Source organism: Mixophyes fleayi, chromosome 3 (genome assembly GCF_038048845.1).
Source record: "Mixophyes fleayi isolate aMixFle1 chromosome 3, aMixFle1.hap1, whole genome shotgun sequence".
NCBI classification, from domain to species: domain Eukaryota; kingdom Metazoa; phylum Chordata; class Amphibia; order Anura; family Limnodynastidae; genus Mixophyes; species Mixophyes fleayi.
The window spans coordinates 298238778-298259831 of record NC_134404.1 but is presented as its reverse complement, the minus strand read 5'-3'; the positions used below and the strand labels follow the sequence as shown (position 1 = coordinate 298259831).

The window sequence follows — 21054 nt, the reverse complement described above, 5'->3', positions numbered from 1 at the left end:
ACAGACTGTTATTCTGCAAAAGGTACAGGGATTGGACTTCTGAAGATTGGGGTAAAGTAATTTCCTCTGATGAAACCCCTTTCAGATTGTTTCGGGCATCTGGAAAAATGCTTGTCCGGAGAAGGAAAGGTGAACGCTACCTTCATTCCTGTGCCAGGCCAACAGTAAAGCATCCTGAGACCATTCATGTGTGGAACTGCTTCTCAGCCAAGAGAGTGGGCTCACTAACAAATTTGCCTAAGAACACAGCCATGAATAAAGAAGGGTACCAAAACATCCAACAAAGAGAAACTTCTCCCAACCATCCAAGAACAGTTTGGTGATGAACAATGCCTTTTCCAGCATGATGGAGCACCTTACCATAAGGCACAAGTGATAACTAAGTAGCTTGGGGATCAAAACATTAAAATTTTGGGTTCATGGTCAGGAAACTCCCCAGACCTTAATCCCTTTGAGAACTTGTGGTCAGTCCTCAAGAGGTGGGTGGACAACCAAAAATCCACAAATTCTGACAAGCTCCAAGCATTGTCTAGGCAAGAATGGGCAGCCATCAGTCAGTATGTGACCCAGAAGTTGATTGACAACAGGCCACTGCGAATTGCAGAGGTCTTCAAAAAGAAGGATCAACACTGCAAATATTGACTCTTTGCATAAACTTAATGTAATTGTCAATAAAAGCCTTTGATGCTTATGAAATGCTTGTTTTTTTCATTCAGTATACCATAGCAACATCTGCCAAAAAGGTCTAAAAACACTGAAGCAGCAAACTTTGTGAAAACCAATACTTGTGTCATCCTTGTGTTAAAACCTTTGGCCATGACTGTACATCTATATACTTTGGTAAAATCTAGGCACATGGTATCTCCAAATATATTATATTTTTTGCAGACAGTCACACATATATGGACCTATTTCACAGATGTTTACACAAGCATTCACACTAGTCATGTATTTCATATGTCTGAACTCTAGCTGCAATCACTGAACTATAAAAACTATAAAAACTAACAAGAAACATGTTTCTTTCTTTGTAATTTTGTAGGTAAGTCAAATGTCCCAAGTCAAAGAGGCTGTGACCTAGTGAAGTAGGAGATTGAACAGGGGTAAACAATTGATAATTTATGTTCAACAGTTACTTTTATTCTACTGAGAGAACGATTAAAGGCTAGTGCAAAGAGAATAAAGAGGAAGTCAGTATACTCAGTACTCATGCGTACTACACAAATCATGAAATTATGTGTAGCAGGAATGACATGTTTGTTACAGAGGAATTCCGAAATTAATACTCTTCAGAAGCATAATGTAAAATGATATTAAATATTATGAAATATCAAGGAGTACTAAAGAATACATTACTAAGACTTATGATAAGACTTTTTATCCTATGCATTGTATATATATATATATATATATATATATATATATACACACACACATATATATCTATATACATATACTATCTATATACATATATATATATATATATATATATATATATATATATGTATATATCTATCTATCTATATATATATATATATATATATATATATATATATATATATATATATATATGTGTGTATATATATATATATATATATATATATATATATATATGTATATATACATATATATATGTATATATACATATATATAGTCTTGAGCTTAGTGTCTCTATGCCTGTATTCAGTTGTGACACTGGAAATAAACATGAGTAATTGGGTATCTGATAGTAAGTTAGGCTTAAGAAATAGGTATCCTGGTTGGAAAATTGGCTTAAGGCTGAGAGACACCATAAATCAAATTCTGCTTGCTGGAATAGTTACATTAGACATTCAAATCAGTTGCAGTGAAGTATAGACATGCTTGAGTTACTTTGGCATCGTGTTAAATAATGTGTTAATGTTAAAGGTTAATCAAAAGCAAGCTAGACAATTTAAAACAAGTGGTTGATTAGTGAAAGGTAAAGCAGCCTTAAAGTGAAAGAAAGGACAAACTTTAATTTGGCAGACTGTTAACTAACCATACAGTATCCTGCTGCTTGATACCAATCTTCTCCTAATATGCACATAGATTATAATGTGAAACACACTGGATCATTATGTAAAAATCTTACACAATGCAATAAATAGGTCAATAATGTTGCCAAGTGCCATGGAAATGAACTACTAAGCGAACTTGATGCTCAGTGCAAAACAGAAACAGAAAAACGGCTGCTAGGCATAATTGACAATAGAGCATCTTATAGCCATGAAGGAGATGCTATGCAAACATGATGAACTTGTATCCTTTTTTATTCCTTTTATTTCATATGTCTGGTATATTGTATTCCTGGATAAACATCTCTAAATCATGCATATGTCCTGGGGCAGCTTAGTACTGGTAAGCACAACTAGCTTTAAGGAAAAAAGTGTCTACTTTAGGTGAGGAGTATGCAAGCCTGGTTAATCACCGGTATTTCAGTCCTCCATATTATCCACCAATTATAACCTGTACTGCCCCACCATTAATAAAACCATTAATAAAGCAAAAAATATCCATCATTATCCACTATTCCTCATTTTATGTGCCTACCACTAGACTTGTAGTGCCCATCATTTCAACCTGTTATTACCTAATTACACCAGTAGGGCCCACCATCAGTGTAGTCTGCATTAAAATGAGTACATTTTTATACAATCAGTACCCATAACTAAACTAGATATTTATACCTTTATACTAAAGAGTTGACACCTATCATACAAGAAGCAGTGACATAGCAATGGCAGAGCTAGTGGAGCAAAAGCCATGGGCATGGCCAAGGGAAGAGTCGTGGGGTGCCAACAGGGGTGAATTGACTGGTGGTCGCCTGCTTTTTTTCTGCTTAGTAGTAGAGCACTTGTGGTAACAGTGGGAGGGACCCCATTCCTGTGCACAAGCAGCATGAAGCCACTGTTTACTAATGGGGTGCAGCCTCCTCGTGTGCACAGCACATGTGTGCACCCTCTGATCCCTTCTCCTTCTCTACTGGGTGTTTAGTTCCCCCCCTGCTTTCCTCATTGTTTAACTTTTGCATTACTCAACCCTTAGCCCACCTCCAGGAGTGTCTATATTGCCCCTGTTTCTGACTGCCTCATTGCTTTGCCTGTGTGTCTCCAATATTGTATGTGTATCTATTTTCCCATATGTGTGCCACTGTCCCCCCTTTGTGTGTGTGTGCATCTGTGTTACTGGGGCAGATAAGTATCACAGAGCTGCACTGGCAATAGTTTTTTTTATAAATTGTGACAATAAAATATTTGTTTGTTTTTTTCACTTTTTATTTAACAGGATTCAGATACATAGTGTAAATACCGAAAACTACAAATATAAGTAATTGAACAGATTCCAAAATTTTACAATAAAAAAAGTGCGCATTTGGGACAGGGGACGGGACTGCCATATTGGTGCCCAAGTATAGTTAGATGGTGAGAAACATGGAGAATAAGCATATATGGCCCAGACCCTATATCAAACTAAGTTAAGGAAAACTAGCTAAGTATCAGATCTAAAAGGAGACAAGAGCAAAAGCCTTATATACACTATATACAATTAGGATTTGAGGGTGGGCTGAGTGACTTTGGAAGAAAAGCCCCAGGGACCCAACTTAAGTAAAGGTATTTTATTTGTCATGCAGGTAGTAATTAATTTTTTCCATGAGTACTATAAAAAATTTAGGATTTAAGAGCACAAACGTGTGTGTGTGTGTGTGTGTGTGTGTATGCGTGTTTGTGTATGTGCGTGTGTGTGTTTGAGTGTGTGTATGTGTTGTGTTAGGGAGGATTTACATTGTTTCCAGGACTTAGCAATGAGACATTTGCCGGCTGCCCGGAAATGGGAAGCTAATTTGACAGAGTGTCTATCTGCATCATGTAGTAGGTAGCAAAGGAGGAAGGTCCAGGGATCTTTAATAACATGGCACGACAGGAGTGAGGAGAGCAGATTCCAAACTTTATTCCAATAAGTTAAAATTTTGGGGCAGGTCCACCAAATATGTATGTGCCTCTCTGACCACATTCTCTTCTACAGGATGAAGTGCCACAATAAAACATCAAGTGTGTCTGGGATTCAGTACCACCGGTAATATACTTTGATAATGTGGAGCTGGATGCTACTCCTGCTCATGCCTGCCCTGAGGCCCCACAATCTTGTTCAATAGTGTTACATAATGTAAGGAAATTATCCCTCTCCATAATGGTAAGTTGTTGCAAAGCCCTTCAGAGTCAGTGAGGTTTCTAAGTATCTCATCTGATGGAAGCGAACCCAAGAAGTGTCTCAGCTGCATATAATTAAAGAAGCTTGTGAGAAAGTTCAGGATGCTTGATATTTAGGCTTTTGATGATCAGCCAGAAACCTCTGCCAGTAAGTTAATAGGTGAATCATATGCCTACAGCTCTCCTGGGCTTGGAACAGTGACATGAGGGGCCCAAGTGAAAATCGGGGATGTCCCACAGTGAAGGTATGGGGAGATAAGTTAATTGTAACGTGACTCGAGTTTTATAGATGTCCCAAATCATGGCTGAAAAATGAATGGTAGGACATAATTTAATAACATTCGAACTTTGTATCTTAATGAATACCCAAATGTGAAATGTTAGGCCAAAGTAGAGTAGAGGGAGCAGCAAAGGAGGCTGTGAGATGTATTGCTCAATAATAAATCTTAACATCTGGGAAGCCACTGTCACCTCGGATCTTTGTTTTTTTAAGTAGAGAGAGGCATGTTTTTGGGACCTTGAAAAGTAGAGTTTGAAAAAAAGTAAAGGGGATTTTCAGTTTAATCAAAATGATCCTGCCAGTCATCAGATTATTAAGGATCTCCAAGAGTGGAGGCCAATTTTAATTCTAGAGAAGAGCGCTGGGAAGTTTTCATAATACAGAGGTTCGTAGCAATGTATAATACAGACCCCCAAGTATTTTATCCTCTTTTTCTGTATATTAAAGTTGAAGAAATCACAAAGCTCTGATACTCACAGGAGGAAACGTTCAGGAGCATCACTCCCAACCTCCCCACCCCATATATATGGAGAGGCTCTAAAGGTTCAATTACTAAAGCTAGTATTAGAAGGGGTTGTGGGCAGCCCTGTCTGGTACAATTTTAATAAGGACATGATCCAAAGGGCTACCATTAACCATAATCCTAGTGTTAGAGCAAGTGTAAAGAGCCTTGATTCTCGTGAGAAATTCTCCAGACAGGCAGAAATGTTGAAGGGTCTGGATGATAAATTGCCATGTCAAAGGCTTTCTCATCATCAAGGAAGAGGATTATTGCTGGAGTCTTTCTTGTATTTAAAATGTGGATTAGTTCAATGGCCCTCCTTGCATTATCTCTGGATTGCCTACTCAGGATGTAGCCCACCTGATCATAGTGAATCAGAGATGGTAGCACCAAGTTACAGAAATGTATCAATTAGATGTTTTTTGGACTCCTGTGCTGTGATAGTTTGGGGTTGTGGGATGTTATAAAGCTCTCAATTATAATTTGTAAATTGTGATCTAATCTTTTGGCAGTAATATATATCAAGGTTCCTCCCAGGTCTTTGATAGCTAAAAGCTTGTGGGCAGATACCTTAGCACGTAGTTTAGAGGCTACTTTTTCTCTCTTTGATCTAGCAGCCAGGGAGGTCAGATGACCCATCAGGACAGCCTTGTGGGTGTCCCATAGTGTCATAGAAAGATATTCGGGGTACTATTATGTTTAAATTATGCAGATGATAGCTTGGAGTTGAGTGATAACATTCCAGTCATGGAGAAGAGATTTGTTAATTTGCCATGTAGACCTAAGTGATTTAAGTGCAAGGTTGGAAAGTCAGCCACAATAAGTGCATGGTTAGAGCAAACTATGGGGAATATAACGGTATTACATACTTTTAGAGTGAGGTCAGAGCTGAGCAGATGCATGTAATTGTAGGGATTCCCAGGGTATTTAGGGGAAAATAATGATAAAGGTTGTTCTACTTGGTGAAAGTAGACACAATTAATAATGTTTTCTTGAAACTACAAAGTGTAAGAGTAGATATTAGGTGTAGGATCCGGATTGTGTAGGTGGGACCTAGTGTAGTTCACAACAGATAGCATGTAAATAGAAACATAAGGAGCTATACAGCATAATAATCTAAATACAGTAAATTAAAATAGACCATTAAAAACTCTAAAATCACAAGATCTGAAAGACACATCATTAAAGAATTAGAAATGAACCAGAGCATCATTATAAAAGCAGCTGATAAAGGGGGTGGGATAACTGTTTTAAACAAAACCAGTTACTTGCAAGAACTCGAGAGACAATTAAAAGATAGAGCTACTTATGAACCACTCTCAGGGGACCCAACCAAATCATACAGTTAGGAATTAGAGAAATTCCTTAAGGGAGCACTACAAAAGGGATACTCAACAAAACAGATTATGAGTACTTGCATGTTAAAAATTCTAGACTTACTGTTATATTTTGTATACCAAAAATAAATAAGTCATTAGTCCCCCAGGAAGACCTATAGTCTTGGGTGTTGACTCCCTTGCCACAAATCTGTCAAGCTACATTGACCATTTCCTTCAACCATATGTTACAAAATAAAAGAGTTACCTTAAAGACACTGATCATGTCCTTAGGATACTTAATGACATTTCATGGAACACAGGTTACATTTTACTGACATGCAATGTCGAATCCCTTTACACTATCATAGACCACAATGCAGGGTGTGAACCATGTTAGAACCATTTTGACCAAGACATATGATATCCCCACAGAACAGATTGACTTTGCCTTGTATGATACCCTTAAGCACAACTATTTCTGGATTAACAATTGACATTATAGACAGTTTCGCTGCACTGCGATTGGCACAAAATTCTCACCCAGTTATGTAAACCTGTTTATTGTCAACTGGGAAAATTTATTTATATGGAACATCAATCACTTCCTTGATACGATTTTGAGGTGGCACTCAGTGTTCCCTTTAAGCTGAGCAATGTGGAAATGAGAGAGTTAAACCTGTATCTTACTAGGAAACATCCTGCAGATTGTGAATGCAAACCTTTCGGGTGGAGCCATCATTATAGTGACCTTTTAACTCTTTCCTTTCCAGATTGCTCAGCTTAGAGGGAACACTGGTGGCACTGGTACATATATGATGTGCTTTGTATATGGACCAGTGCCAAAGAGGAATTAGATCTTTTTATTAATTACATCAGCACAAATTATTTGAATCTCAAATTCACAGTCAGTATTAGCCCTGTAAGGGTAGAGTCTTTAGACCTCGAGATCTTCATTAGAAACAACAAGATAGAAACAAACAATTTCCTGAAAAAAGTTGACTAATTCATACAAACCAGTATTCAGTAACCATATCAAGAAATGGCTTGACAATATCCCCAAGGGGCAGTTTACCAGACTGAGAAGGAGCTGCTCTAGTCTAGACCATTATAACACACAAATAGAGAAGATGATTTCTGGAAAGGGAATATGATGGATTATTAAGTCAGGGATTCTGTCCAAAAAAGTGTACTCATTCCAAAAAAAGAAAAAGCTAAACTAGGACAAGAAACTCTCTCATCTCATTAAAAGATTCAGCCACAACTCAAAAGCATTCAAAAACTTTATTAGGTAAATGGGTAAATTAGCTGAAAATGGGTACTTATAGCAATGCATAATTTCCTGATAATCTGCTATCGCTATCTGAAAGCTTAAGGGTCCAATGATGAGGCAAATATACTAATAATGCTAACATTATGATGACCATTTAATACCTACCTTCATTATCACTTACAGGTAGGTTCTAGGTTAAACCCAGTTCTTATTTCACTGTATGCTCTATTTACTCCCACAGGATAATAGAGGGAATAATAAATATGATATGAAGAATGGTTTTCCACAAAGTCTTATTTAAGATAATTTGTATTGGGCAAAAGTTTTGAGAATGAAACAAGTATTGGTTTTCACAAAGTTTGCTGCTTCAGTGTTTCTACACATTTTTGCCAGATGTTGCTATGGTATACTGAAGTATAATTACAAGCATTTCATAAGTGTCAAAGGCTTAAATTGACGATTACATTAAGTGTATGCAAAGAGTCAATATGTGCAGTGTTGACCCTTTATTTTTGAAGACCTCTCCAATTTGCCATGGCATACTGTCAATCAACTTCTGGGCCACGTACTGACTGGACTGCCACCCATTCTTGCCTAATCAATGTTTGGAGTTTGTCAGAATTTGTGGGTTTTTGTTTGTCCACCCGCCTCTTGAAGATTGACCACAAGTTCTCAAAGGGATTAAGGTCTGGGGAGTTTCCTGGCCATGGACCCAAAATTTTAATGTTTTGATCCCCGAGCCACTTAGTTATCACTTGTGTCTTATGGCAAGATGCTCCATCATGCTGGAAAAGGCATTGTTTGTCACCATACTGTTGGATGGTTGGGAGAAGTTTCTCTTGGTTGGATGTTTTGGTAACAATCTTTATTCATGGCTGTGTTCTTAGGCAAAATTGTAAGTGAGCCCACTCTCTTTGCTGAGAAGCAATTCCACACATGAATGGTCTCAGGATGCTTTACTGTTGGCATGACATAGGACTGATGGTAGGGCTCACCTTTCCTTCTCCGGACAAACGTTTTTCCAGATGCCCGAAACAATCTGAAAGGGGATTCATCAGAGAAAATGACTTTACCCCAGTCCTTAGCAGTCCAATCCCTGTACCTTTTGCAGAATATCAGTCTGTCCCAGATGTTTTTCTTGCAGAGAAGTGGCTTCTTTGCTGGCCTTCTTGCCACCAGGCCATCCTCCAAAAGTCTTTGCCTCACTGTGCATGCACATGCACTCACACCTGCCTGCTGCCTTTCCTAAGGAAGCTCTGCATCGTGGTGCCCTGATCCTGCAGATGAATCAACTTTAGGAGACAGTCCTGGTGCTTGCTGGGCGTTCTTGGGTGCCCTGAAGCCTTCTTCACAGTTATTGAACTACTCCCCTTGAAGTTCTTGTTGATCCTATAAATGATTGATTTAGGTGCAATCTTACTAGCAGCAATATCCTTGCCTGTGAAGCCCTTTTTGTGCAAATCAATGATAACTGCATGTGTTTCCTTGCAGTTAACCATGGTTAACAGAGGAAGAACAATAATTTCAAGCACCACCCTCCTTTAAAGCTTCAAGCCTGATATTTTAACTCAAATAGCATGAAAGAGTGATCTCCAGCCTTGTCCTCATCAACACTCTCACCTGTGTTAACGAGAGAATCACTGACCTATTTATCCAGCACTAAATTGCATTGTACAATCCAGAATATATCCATGTACAGCACTGTTTTAGAACAAAACTTCTTTAGTTCAACTATTGTGCTCTCAAAGTAAGAATTTCATATATCACTTTCTAATCCAATTAACACACAATACACACAGGTACACCACACAATTCTATTAACTTCCATTACAAAGTAAGATTTCAATCTCCATATACACTGACCAAACTTCATCAACTTATGTTATCTTGCCCAGGTACCACCCAAACCATTCCTTCATGTTGCCTAACATTGCAGCTCCTATGTATCCATATATACTTGCTTGTCCTTGGAGTCTTAGATGTGTTTCTCAGTGTTTCCAGCTAGTGAACTGACATAAAGTATGTGTTTTTCACAGTTCACCCCCAAAGGTGAGCAGAGTCTCAGTACAGGATGCCTTGGTCTTAAGACATGTTAATTATGCAGCTTTTATTTCTTACACCAGAAAAACAAGTTTATTAAAAGGGGAAGATGTGCACAGCTTTGCTGGCCCCCTGTGTAGATCTGTGATACCTTGCACCCTACGCGCTATTACCGTGCCAGTAATATTGCACATGTACAGTCCATGCCTGAAAACGTAGTGGGCATCAAGTAATTAGCTACTGCACAGTTGCCAACTGACGCATGTGAAGTCTGCTTATAAAGACACGTAAATTCACTCTGCACCGCGATGATGTCATCACTAGTGGTACGTTCAGGAGCATTCGCTCCTTTACAGAAGCATTGGAGTATTCTACTGGGGAATGAAAAATTAAAAGACAACCTCAAAAATCGACTAGTTAAATGTACAGTTCCATTGTAAAATGGGGGAATGAAATGAACCGGTTGAATGAAAACAGCAATGGGTTCTACTATTGTAATAGGTGTGATGCTTGCAAAATCAGCAAACAAAACAAATCAAAACCAGTTAAGAATTTCAAATTGATTGTTACCAAAGTGGAATACACTGTCAAAGAAAGATTATCCTGTGACACCACAGGGATAGTGTATTTTCTTGATGGCCCCTGTGGCAAGGAGTATGTAGGATGCACGTTTAGGAAGCTACACACAAGGATGTCTGAGCATCACAGTAACATTAAAGGGGAGTTTGAAGCGTGTAGTGTCTTAGAAAACTACTCAAAATACCACGATCCTTTCTTGCTAAAATACATTGGTACAAGCAAAATACCTAGGCCATGGAGGGGTGGCGACTACATTAGGCAGATACCCCATGAGGAAATACAATGGATCTTTAATTTATATACTCTATCCCTTAAGGGCTTAAATATAAATTTTGTTCTAGGGACCTTCCTTTCATCCCCTCTTCTACTATTCTGTTCACTCTCCTGAACCATTATACCACTCATCATTCACATATCCCCACTTTTGGTGACCTATATTGTTGACAAAAATGATTCAGTTCAAGTTGTCTTTTATTTACCAGCTTGTTTTTGCAAGACTACTGTCATCATTTATCACACTTGTAATCTACCACTCTCTCAATTTAATAAGCCATATAAACAGCTTATCGGCAGAATTTTTATTTACTTACTGCGTTATGTGCTCCTAAATTAATTTACCTGCTTATATCGACATTGCATTGTTGATTATAGGACGTGTTCACGTACACCTTTCTCATACCGCCTTGTATTTCAGATGCGGTTATCTATTATGAATAGTTAGTGATCCTTAAGCTAATTAACCCATTGACCTGTCAGGATTCACTAGGATGAGTGGGATCCTTATGTTCTGCCTGGGATTGATGGTACTTCACCCAGAGGCGCGGAATCTAACAGAGTGGAAGGTTTTCATCAGAGGTTCCCGCAAGGGAATTTGGGCTTGCCAGCTTCCACCCTGCAGGTCTCTGCCCTTTAGAGGAGTTCCCAGTGAGCGGTGATAGAGAACCTAGTACAGAGAAGAATGTAGGCACTAGATAGCCACAAATGAGTAGGATTACTGAGTGGTGCTCAGTGATAGTCTACAGATAGATAGTAGGTGATTTGCAGCAGCGCACTTGGAGAGATGATAGCAATGATATGCAGAAGTGACCACTAACGAGTGGAGCAGGTAATAGGTGATTTGCAGCAGTACACTTGGAAAGATGGTAGCGATGATCTGCAGTAGTTACCACTAATGAGTGGAGCAAGTAATAGGTGAGTTGCAGCAATACACTTGGAGAGATGGTAGCAATGATCTGCAGTAGTTACCATTAACGAGTGGAGCAGGTAACAGGTGAGTTGCAGCAGCAGAGTGCATGAGCTGCTTCCAGGCCAGGAGTCTGACGAGAAGAACCAACACTGAGAGGTGCTGGGAGGAGCCTTATAAATGAGAGGTAACCAATGGATGAGCCTGATAGGTGAACACAGGTTACATGATTACCTGCGCATGTGCAGAGCTGATTGCTGGCCTGACAGCCAGGGAAGAAGCAGGGAATGAATGATATTCAGGTTACCGGGTGGCAGCCGTGGGTGAGCGGCGTGTGACAGACCTACTTTTAATATGAATCTCTTTACATCCTGACCACCATATACACTTATGTACCTGTGTAAAATCTTGAAGGGCTTTAGTTCTGGTTGCCCCTACCAGTACCATCACACCAGGTAACCGGGGGGATGGATCTATATAGAGTAGACATAAAATCGCCTGCAACAACTAGTTCACCCTGTCTCATTTTGGAAAGGGTACTCTTCTGCATGTCCTGCCACCCTTTCTCCTGGCACAGCTCCAGGCCACTGGCACCATCTCCCCTCTTCCCTACACTTTTTCTTCTCTCCTATGGCATCATGCCCTGGATCCCTCTCAACTGCAATGAAAATTTATACTAGTCACTAAATTGCTTTTGACAAGACTTGTTTGCAATAAAGATAAACACCAAATTATATGGAGTTTTAATTTTTAATAAACACTACAAATAAACACTAAAAACTAAACCGCTAATTTGAAGATAAACAGTAGTATACCCCATAATTTAGCTTGCAGTCTTGCACTCTTTATGTTTATGGAACTCTGAAATATGGTAGAATTTTCGTAAAAAACTCCTGATCTCCTGAAAATATGCATTTTTACCATCTGTGTATTATTAAACTAAATAATACTCCCATATACTTAACTGAATCTATTTTTAATATTTTGTCTCTCTTCTCTTTGTTGATAAAATGACATATATAAAAACGTAGAATGGTAAATTTCCCTACACTGAAATATAGAGGTAGGCGTATTGCAGAATGATGCACTTGCATTCTCTTAATTAATAGAATTAAATTTTTAATGCTGCAGTTTTGTTTATTAGAATTTGTCACAAAGGAGGGCTGGCCTTTAATATCACAGAAAGCAAACATGCACGTTCAACTTTAGTCTTTTACAGGCACTGTGGGATTGGTAGTTTGCTGCTCGAAATGGAAAGGGGGTAAATACTTCATTCCTATATACTTGTTAACAAATGCAAAGTGGGAAGTCAGCATTTAGACTTCAAAAACAAAAATATAATTGATTTGGATTTGGTTGATCTTGAAAAAAACTTAATTATTACTCCAAATAATACTAGGAATAAATTCAGTTCCTGAAAATCTGTTATATCCACTAACTTCAGTTGAAACAAAAAACTGTACTTCTCATCTCTGCCGAAAATGACGAATCCTGAAAAACTGGGAATTCAGTCCAGTGACCGCAATTATTATTATCTAATTAATCCATTATAGGATTTTTCTATTATTGCTCTTCCGTTTTACAGCAATACTTTGTTTTTTTATAAATGTTATTAATTTTAATTTACTTTTCTTGGGTTAGCTAGATAACGATATTGAATCTGTTTAGTTATTAATTAAGGAGCCTTTGACGGGATTAACAGAATTGTTTAATTTGTATAGCATTAGTGCTGTTTGAAGTGGTGTTTGAAAGGGGTCTAATCACCAGTTTGTCTTTATGAGCTGCTATTTGGAAAAATACCATAAAAGTTTGATAGAAGTAAGCGCCGCTGATTATATTTTCACCTTGACGTCTGATCTTTGTGCTACAATCTATGTAATAAAGCCCATTTTAATGGATCTAAGGAACTCATGGGTGAGATGTATTTACTCAACAAAAGGTTGTGCTTTGTATCATGGATTACATTTAGCTGACTTGTGCTTTGCTTTGTTCCATAAGTAAGAAACAAATTAATAGAATTTAGGCATTTGCCATTTAAATTAAATTAAACAATATTATTTTAAGGTAAAACCTAATATTTTGCAATTAAGTTTCATTTATATGTTACAAGTATTAAACCACATTGGATTTTTTTTTTCTTGTGAAAGAGTCAGTTACATCATTATTATGCATAAAAATTAAATAACAAATGGAGGGTCAATTTAGTAGAAAAACACCAAAATTGTAATTGAATAATACATTTAAATGACTATCTATAAAACAAATATGCCCCCCTAGGCGCAGGGAATGAATACCTAAAGATATCAATAGATAATGGAGAATATATAGTGTGCTTATAAAAAGTGTATAATACTTCAAGAGCAAGTGGCTCAACATGAGAAAACTTGACAGTTATAAATGCTGGTGGTCTTGGTATTGGTAAATACAGATGTATACACAACTTCAGAGAAAGCAATATTTATTGCTTATAGACAAAGCAGGCAATTTCCAAAAGCAGGTACCTTGCTGTAACAACACTCACAGGTGTAAGTCTTATAAACATATATTGCAAAATATAGTAGAGGAAATATATGAGATAATCATGGACCACAGGCAGCAGTAGAATGCAATATAACAGATACCTGACCGCCAGATATTCAAGCATCAGATAGTCAAGAATAAGTCAAAATAGTGCTAGGTATTCCTAATCCGCTCAGTCTCTGAGTGTATCAGGGGCAGAATACTAGACACGGTATATAAGAACAGAAGTATCCCCTGTATTGTCCATAAGGGGCTGTTCGAGCAAAGTCCTCATAGAATTTGGTGGAGCAGGTATGTCCAGTCCGGGGAGGTAGTATCGTAGATCAAATGAGTGGGACTTACCCTTGACAAGGGAGAGGTGATAGCTCCTTCCGGAGTTTTAACTGCATCCAGCAGCGTGTGTAGTAGTGTGGCGATGTAGTACCTTGTAGGTAGTGTGGAGCGGTGATGTGGCAGCCGCAACTTCATCCAACTGCGCATGCACTTTTCATGGCACTGCAGAGAGGAAGCACAATAAAGACGGGTAAAAGAAAATGATAGAGCGTATAACCAACGCCTTTCGCCGTCAGGCTTCTTCAGGGATAATAATGGTGGCCCGTGATAAGACAGTGGAGTTTGTAAAGAGCGCCCCTCTCTGTGATAGGTGGACTCGCCCAGGGCTTCTATTGGTTCCAGCTGTGATAAACAAATCCAGTCAGCCAATCGCGCTACTGTTCTTCCTAGTGGGCGGTGAATTTCATGGGAACCATTCCCAACAGACTATGCTTGACGGATAGCCAGTGACTAATAACAGGAAGCCAGCGGATAACTCAGACAATATGCAGATAATAGGTGCACAAATAAATCCTATCATAGGTAGGGATATTGCAGATAGGGGAATAGTAAAGGTAGGTAAGAGACATAATAGGATTGGTGATTTGTTTTTCAGTGTTTCACATCAAGGGTTGAAACTTCCTTTTTGCTCTCCGTCCCCCCGGCAGCAATTTCCTAATACACCTCTCTCGAAAGGGAGTGCGGAAGCCACCTCTTTTATTGTAATGACTATCTATAGTCTGTGTAAAGGACATCATATAAACATAATCAGATTCTGGAATCAGTTGACAGGTAAAATCAGTAAGACTATTCACATGTATAAGAAAGTAATGCTTGAAGCCTGTAGCCAGATCAAACGTTAAAATAATTATAATTACTGCAGAAGTTTAAAATATTTTATTTAGTGGATTAAGATGTTCTAAAATTTCTACATCCTGTTTTTTGTGCATCATATTTACAATATAAAACACATTGTAAACAACTTTCTGGTTTATTGGATGCACTTGCTACGTAGGTACGCCTGAAATAAAGGAAAAAGCAGTTTGCAGACACTGGGTGGACACAGGTGTAAAATTCTACAAGTAGACATACCAATACACATTTATATAAATACATTCCCACTCAGCCATTGTGCTAAGACAGTCCACATAGAGGTATTAATGAGCAGAATAGGTACAATTATACAATAAGACATAGAAAGACATATATCTACTATATAAATGCCTAGTGGCGTGTGTGAAAAAAAAAAAAAAAAAAAAGCTGCAGCGCCACCTGCTGGGCAGAGTTATACACTGACCTATATATTTCTTGAAGGAGAAGTGACAGTTGGGAGTGGTTGGTGGTTGCCAGGGGTGACAGTGGGGAGTTTTTAACACCTTAAGTAGCTTGATGAAGCATGTGGCGATGAAGATGAAGGGTGAGGTGATGGAGAAAAATGATGAGGTGAGGACATGTGGACAAAACCACGTTAAAAAAGTGCGCTTGCATCGGGAAGTAAAACTCTTCCCCTGAGGAGGCCTGGGCTAGGCCCAAATGCATGACAAGAACCTTTTTAACACCTTAAGTAGCTTGATTTGACTAGAATGCATGAGTATCATGCACGGGTTAACTTGTATGTATATATATATATATATATAATCTTTTAATTTTTCATTTGAGCCTCTCTAGTTGTGATTTGACTGAGCTCGTGTCACCATGACTTTTTACAATTCTGTGAGATAATAAGTGCAATGCTAGTTGTGCTGGCGTAGGAGGCAGCGTGGTGAAGATTTCTGTCTTTTCCTGGTTTAATTAAAAACACTAGGAAAACTATCAGGGGGTGAATTTCGAGCTGTTTCTGTTAAAACCGATACACAGATCTCTACTTATAATAAACAACATTTAGGTAAAAAAACACAGAGATCATCTCTGGCATGGTCACAGCAGCACAAACTAAAAACCCGACTCACACAGACAAACACTCACACTGCCAGATACTCACACAGCGACATAATTGCATTCACATTGACAGACTGACATTAACACTGACACAAGACCTCTACGTCATAGACTATGGTTACCTTTTGCTAACAGTTTTGTTTGGGACCAATTGAAGTCTTTCTCTTGCAATCCTTTTATGGCTAATTTCACAAAACTGGCCACATATTTATGCTGTCAAGGCCATTACTGGAGTAAAGGGAAATTACTTTAGTTGGTTCAAAAAAATAAGTGGAGTGACTTCAGTGTATAAATACCATTGTCTGACATCAACATCTACTAATTATGCAAATATTATTTACAGAAATGCACATATGCATATAAATACATGTGTTATATAAATATGTATATATTGTGACAAGGGCACACTTCTTGTGATGCACACAAGAACATCTTCTTGCTTTTTACTTTGATTTTTTTTTGTCAGAATGGCAAAGTAATTCATAACATAAAGTTTCACGCACAATCTTGTTACCCAAATGCTAAAGTAACAGAAACCAGCTCCATAGACACAGGCCACTCTCTGGAATCGGTCACATTGAACAATGAAAACAGACATGTATAAATACTTAACACTTCTCCCACAGCCCTAGTTTAATAGACTTCCACTTGCTCTACTTGATTAGCCTCAGTGCAGACACACCCTGTCAGACTGCTGTTAGCTGTGGATAAAGACACTTTGAAATCATTATAAAACATGTAAGTTAAACCAGACTCCTTATTATTATTTTGTCACACATATGTCCTCCACCTGTATCTCTTTAACCTAGGTGCAATACTGAACAAATGTGTAACTCTGTTTGCAGCCGTGCTCTGCAGATTGCCAGCTAAATACCTAACTCCTCTGTTCTAAGCTTGTAGCAAACCATTCCCTTGGTCACAGTATTATATATATATATATATATATATATATATATATATATATATATATATATATTGAAATAGATTCCTACTATGTTATTACATTTTAAAAATACACAGAGGTACAGGAATATCTGTATTCTTAACGTTAATTTAATAATACAAAATTGAAGATATAGACACATGTTCAATCAGTTAAACAAACAAAAGTTTAATGAGACTATATACTTTCACACGTGTTAAAAATGCATTTTGTATATACTTGCATACAGGAAAACATAAATGACATATCGAGCTTATAAAACAGGTTTCTTAATGCTTCTCCACTAAAAGAACACTATTGCCATTTTGACACCGTACCACATGATAGAGACAATATCATAAATTTAAATAAACACGCCAAGAAAAGCGTCATTGTTGGAAGAGCTATCGGCAGAATGTTGGAAAATTGGTTTTGAGTTTGTAGACACTGTAGGATTTGAGCAACGTGGTTTCATTGCTGAATGAGATTTTCAAGTCAGTTTGAAAGTCTCAATCACCGATTTCAGTGGCTTAGAAACAACCATCAGTCATTGTTTCACTGTACACACTAAGGTGATATCGGGCTGAAGGGCTGTTTATCGTCCAATTGACCCAATCATCTGCTGAAAACACTGTAGTGTGTGCCTGGCCTTGGTGTACAACCTGATATGGTTTACTACTTCTTTTAACTATTACAGTACTGTGAAAAGTCTATTTGGTAAGTAAATTACCACCTAGGTACCTTATTCATTTTATCAAAATGTACATCTCTGTTTGTTTATTTCTTTAGAAGAAAAAAGCAATATGGATTTAAATTTGTATTCAGTTGTCCTCTTACTAAACTGCAATATGGTGGAGAGCCATTATAGCACAATGAAAACTTCTTTGTTACTGTTATTAAAATATAATATCAGGATAACATAAGATAACTGCGCAGATTTATCTCAAACTTGACTACACACTTTGATTTTTCCTCATATCCAGTCTTTCTCTCAGTCCTGTTTCAACCCCTCTTATTATGTTTTGATGACCATTGATAGTGTCTATGACATGAAAATTCCAGCTTATTATTGCTAAAAGATCCTCGCCACCAAACAGGAGGCTTTATTACTTCCTTTAGGAGAGTTGGGACTGCAGTGAAATTGATTCCAGTTCTCACAGTCTTTTGAAAGAAATGAGTCACAGTCCAAAGTATTAAAAAGGAAAATAATAATAATAATGAAAAAATAGCCAAATGCTGGGGAAAGTAATCTCAGTATCTGAAATTGGTGACTTAGAACTCTACAGTGTTTCAGGGGGAGTTGCATTATAAAATTGCCTCCTAGTGCGAGTGGACTGACCTGATCCCACATGATGGTGGTGTGGGGCCTTGGTAATATTAACTACCCCAATGCCTTTGGTGTTTTTTCTGTCCTATCAGGGTACTGAGGGGGTTGATCCTTCAATACACCCCCAGCCTAATGCTGGGTTCACCATCTACCCCCCTATGTGCCTCTGGTGGTGGTAGGGAAGATTTCTAGCCTCCAGCATAGCTTTGGGTGCCCTATCCATCACCTCTGGTGCCTGGTAAGGGATTAGGTTAGGAACTCCTTATGTGAACTAAAATGCCAGGTCCAGTGTTCTCCCCTTCTCTTTTTTGTCTGTGTGTTTTGGATCACAGTAAAGGGTGAAAGAACAAAAAAAATATTTGGGGGATATTTTTGTTAAATATTTATTTTTATACATTACTTTTTATTTTTACATGGACTTAAATCCCGCATGGCTCTCCTGTTGTTGTGGAACAAGTACCAGCTTAAAAGTAGATGGAGAGCTTAAGCCCTCCATCCCCTAATGGCATGAAGGTTAGGCAGAATTATGGAGGTGGGATACAATGCAACCTCCAGGGTTTGCAACTTCACCCCTCTGTTTCTTACCAGATCTGGTAAGATCACCACGGTGCTGCTATCAGCTCCAATTTATAGGTGTTGGCATGTGTCTCTCACTCTTTCATCATTTTCCGGAAGTTGCATTCAGGTAAACCGTTAATGTCATTAGAACACAAAATTCAATAGAACAAAAGAACTAATGCTGTCAGCAACAATACTCTGATCAACCAACTTTTTTTTAAGTGAGAAAGCCTTTTTGTGCTTTCAGATTTTCTAACCAGCAAATTATTACATTTTATACATTCAACCCCTAAAAAAGTTCTTCAAAGGTAGACTTAGTCAATACAAATTGTTAAAAAGAAATAAAGGATTTTAAAAGTTTTTTAGCACTTCTAATTTATTATTATTATTATTATTATTATTATTATTATTATTATTATGGGAAACCACAATGCAAAATAACTTCATACAAAATAAATGCAAGCATGAAAACAAAGAGTAGGGAGGGTCCTGCTCATAAGAGAGATTACATTCTAAATGGAAGTGACCACAGCTGAAATAAGAGGAGCGAGTGTGGCTCAAAGTGAAGATTGGGACAGTTGTGAGGGTATATTAGTGTGAGCAGAATATGTGGGATTATGGATAGCTCTAATAAATAGATTGGTTTTGAGAGCTCATGTAAAGATTTGAAGGCTGTGGGAGAATATGATCGGATGTAATAGGGAATTCCATTAATGGGTAGTGGCACAAGAGAAGTCTTTTAGACTTGAGTGAGCAGTGGATTCCAGAGATGCAGGTCAGAGATAGTTTTCAGAGGGTGAGAGAGACAATAATTTGAAATTACATTTTTATATATGAAGGTGTGGTGTTGTTGAAAGTTTTATTGGTAAGGGTAATTCATTTTAATTGGATTAGGGAGGACATGAGAGCCAGTGTAGGAATTTGCAAAACTGTGCAGCAGATATGGAGAGATGACAGATTCTTATTGTGACATTTAGAATGGATGAGTGAGGAGAATGCTAGTTAGGAGGAGCTTGCAATCAAATCAGGAGATGATGAGAAAATAGATAAGAGTTTTGGTGGCAAGAAAAGAGTTTATTCTGGCATTATTTCTAAGGTGGATGCAACAGGACTGAGAGAAAGACTGGCTGTGAGGGAAAAAGCAGAGTGTGTAGTCAAGTGTGACACAAAGCTAATGGGCTTGGGAGACTGAGGAAGTTGTAAGCTTTGACAGAAAGGGGGATTTGAGGGGAGCGGATAACTCTGGGATGAGGAAAGTATTCTATGATGAGTGAAGGCTATGTAGGAGAAAAGGGTGATCAACAGTGTTGAAAGCAGCAGAGAGGTCCAGGATGAATATGAAAAAATGACTAGTAGGCTTTGCTGTAAGAAGAACATTTATAATTTTGTGAGTGCAGTCTCAGTTATTAGGGTTAGGATTAGGGTTAGAGCTACCCTAACCTTAACTCCTAACCCTAATATCCCTCACCCCTAAAATAATACTTACATTACATCAATGACAGCCGGGTCCATCCATCGCCCCTTTAACAGGAGTTGCGGTTTCTGATTACGTCATTTTGCAGAGTCGCAACACAGCGAGTTGTCTCATCAAGTCATCTGCATCCTGGTAAGTAGTTATTTTTGCAGGGCGGTGTCGTACATATTCGGAGTCCTCATGTCGTCCTCTTCTGTGTCGGGGTAGTCAATACCATTAATACGTACTACACCTGTGATGGAAGCCTGAGTTAAGAATGGAGCGAGATGAGAGAAAGTGAGATATACACAAGTCGCTCAAGTAGCTGTGAGCAAAAAGAGAAAAGAGAAATAGTGCATTAGTTGGAGAGAGAAGCTGAGAGATGGATTCTTTATGTTTCGTATGATTAGCATGTTTAAAGGAAGATTGAAATGTACCAGTGGAGAGAGAGAGATTAAAGAGGTGAGCTGGAGGTAGGCATGCACTGGATGAGAGGTAGCAGAAAAGATGGGATGGGTTGAAGTGTCCGATGATGAAATGAGTGCTGGATCTAGTGTTTGATTACTGTAGAAAAATGAACTGAGGGGGTATTTGGAAGTGTAGGAGGAGGTGTGGGGTGGGA

The 21054-nt window shown here is 38.2% G+C and overlaps 1 long non-coding RNA gene across 2 annotated transcripts; it reads right to left on the bottom strand.

Moving 5' to 3' along the window:
• Positions 1–13888: 13888 nt before the first annotated feature.
• Positions 13889–20735, bottom strand: LOC142142993 (uncharacterized). 2 transcript variants are annotated; one of them, XR_012689443.1, is made up of 4 exons: positions 20466–20735; positions 16786–16873; positions 16295–16400; positions 13889–14417 (listed from the first exon to the last, which is right to left on the bottom strand). It is a non-coding gene; the product is annotated as an uncharacterized LOC142142993 (long non-coding RNA). The 2 variants fall into 2 exon arrangements; XR_012689442.1 differs by lacking the exon at positions 13889–14417 and adding an exon at positions 15117–15255.
• Between the last annotated feature and the right edge of the window lie 319 nt (positions 20736–21054).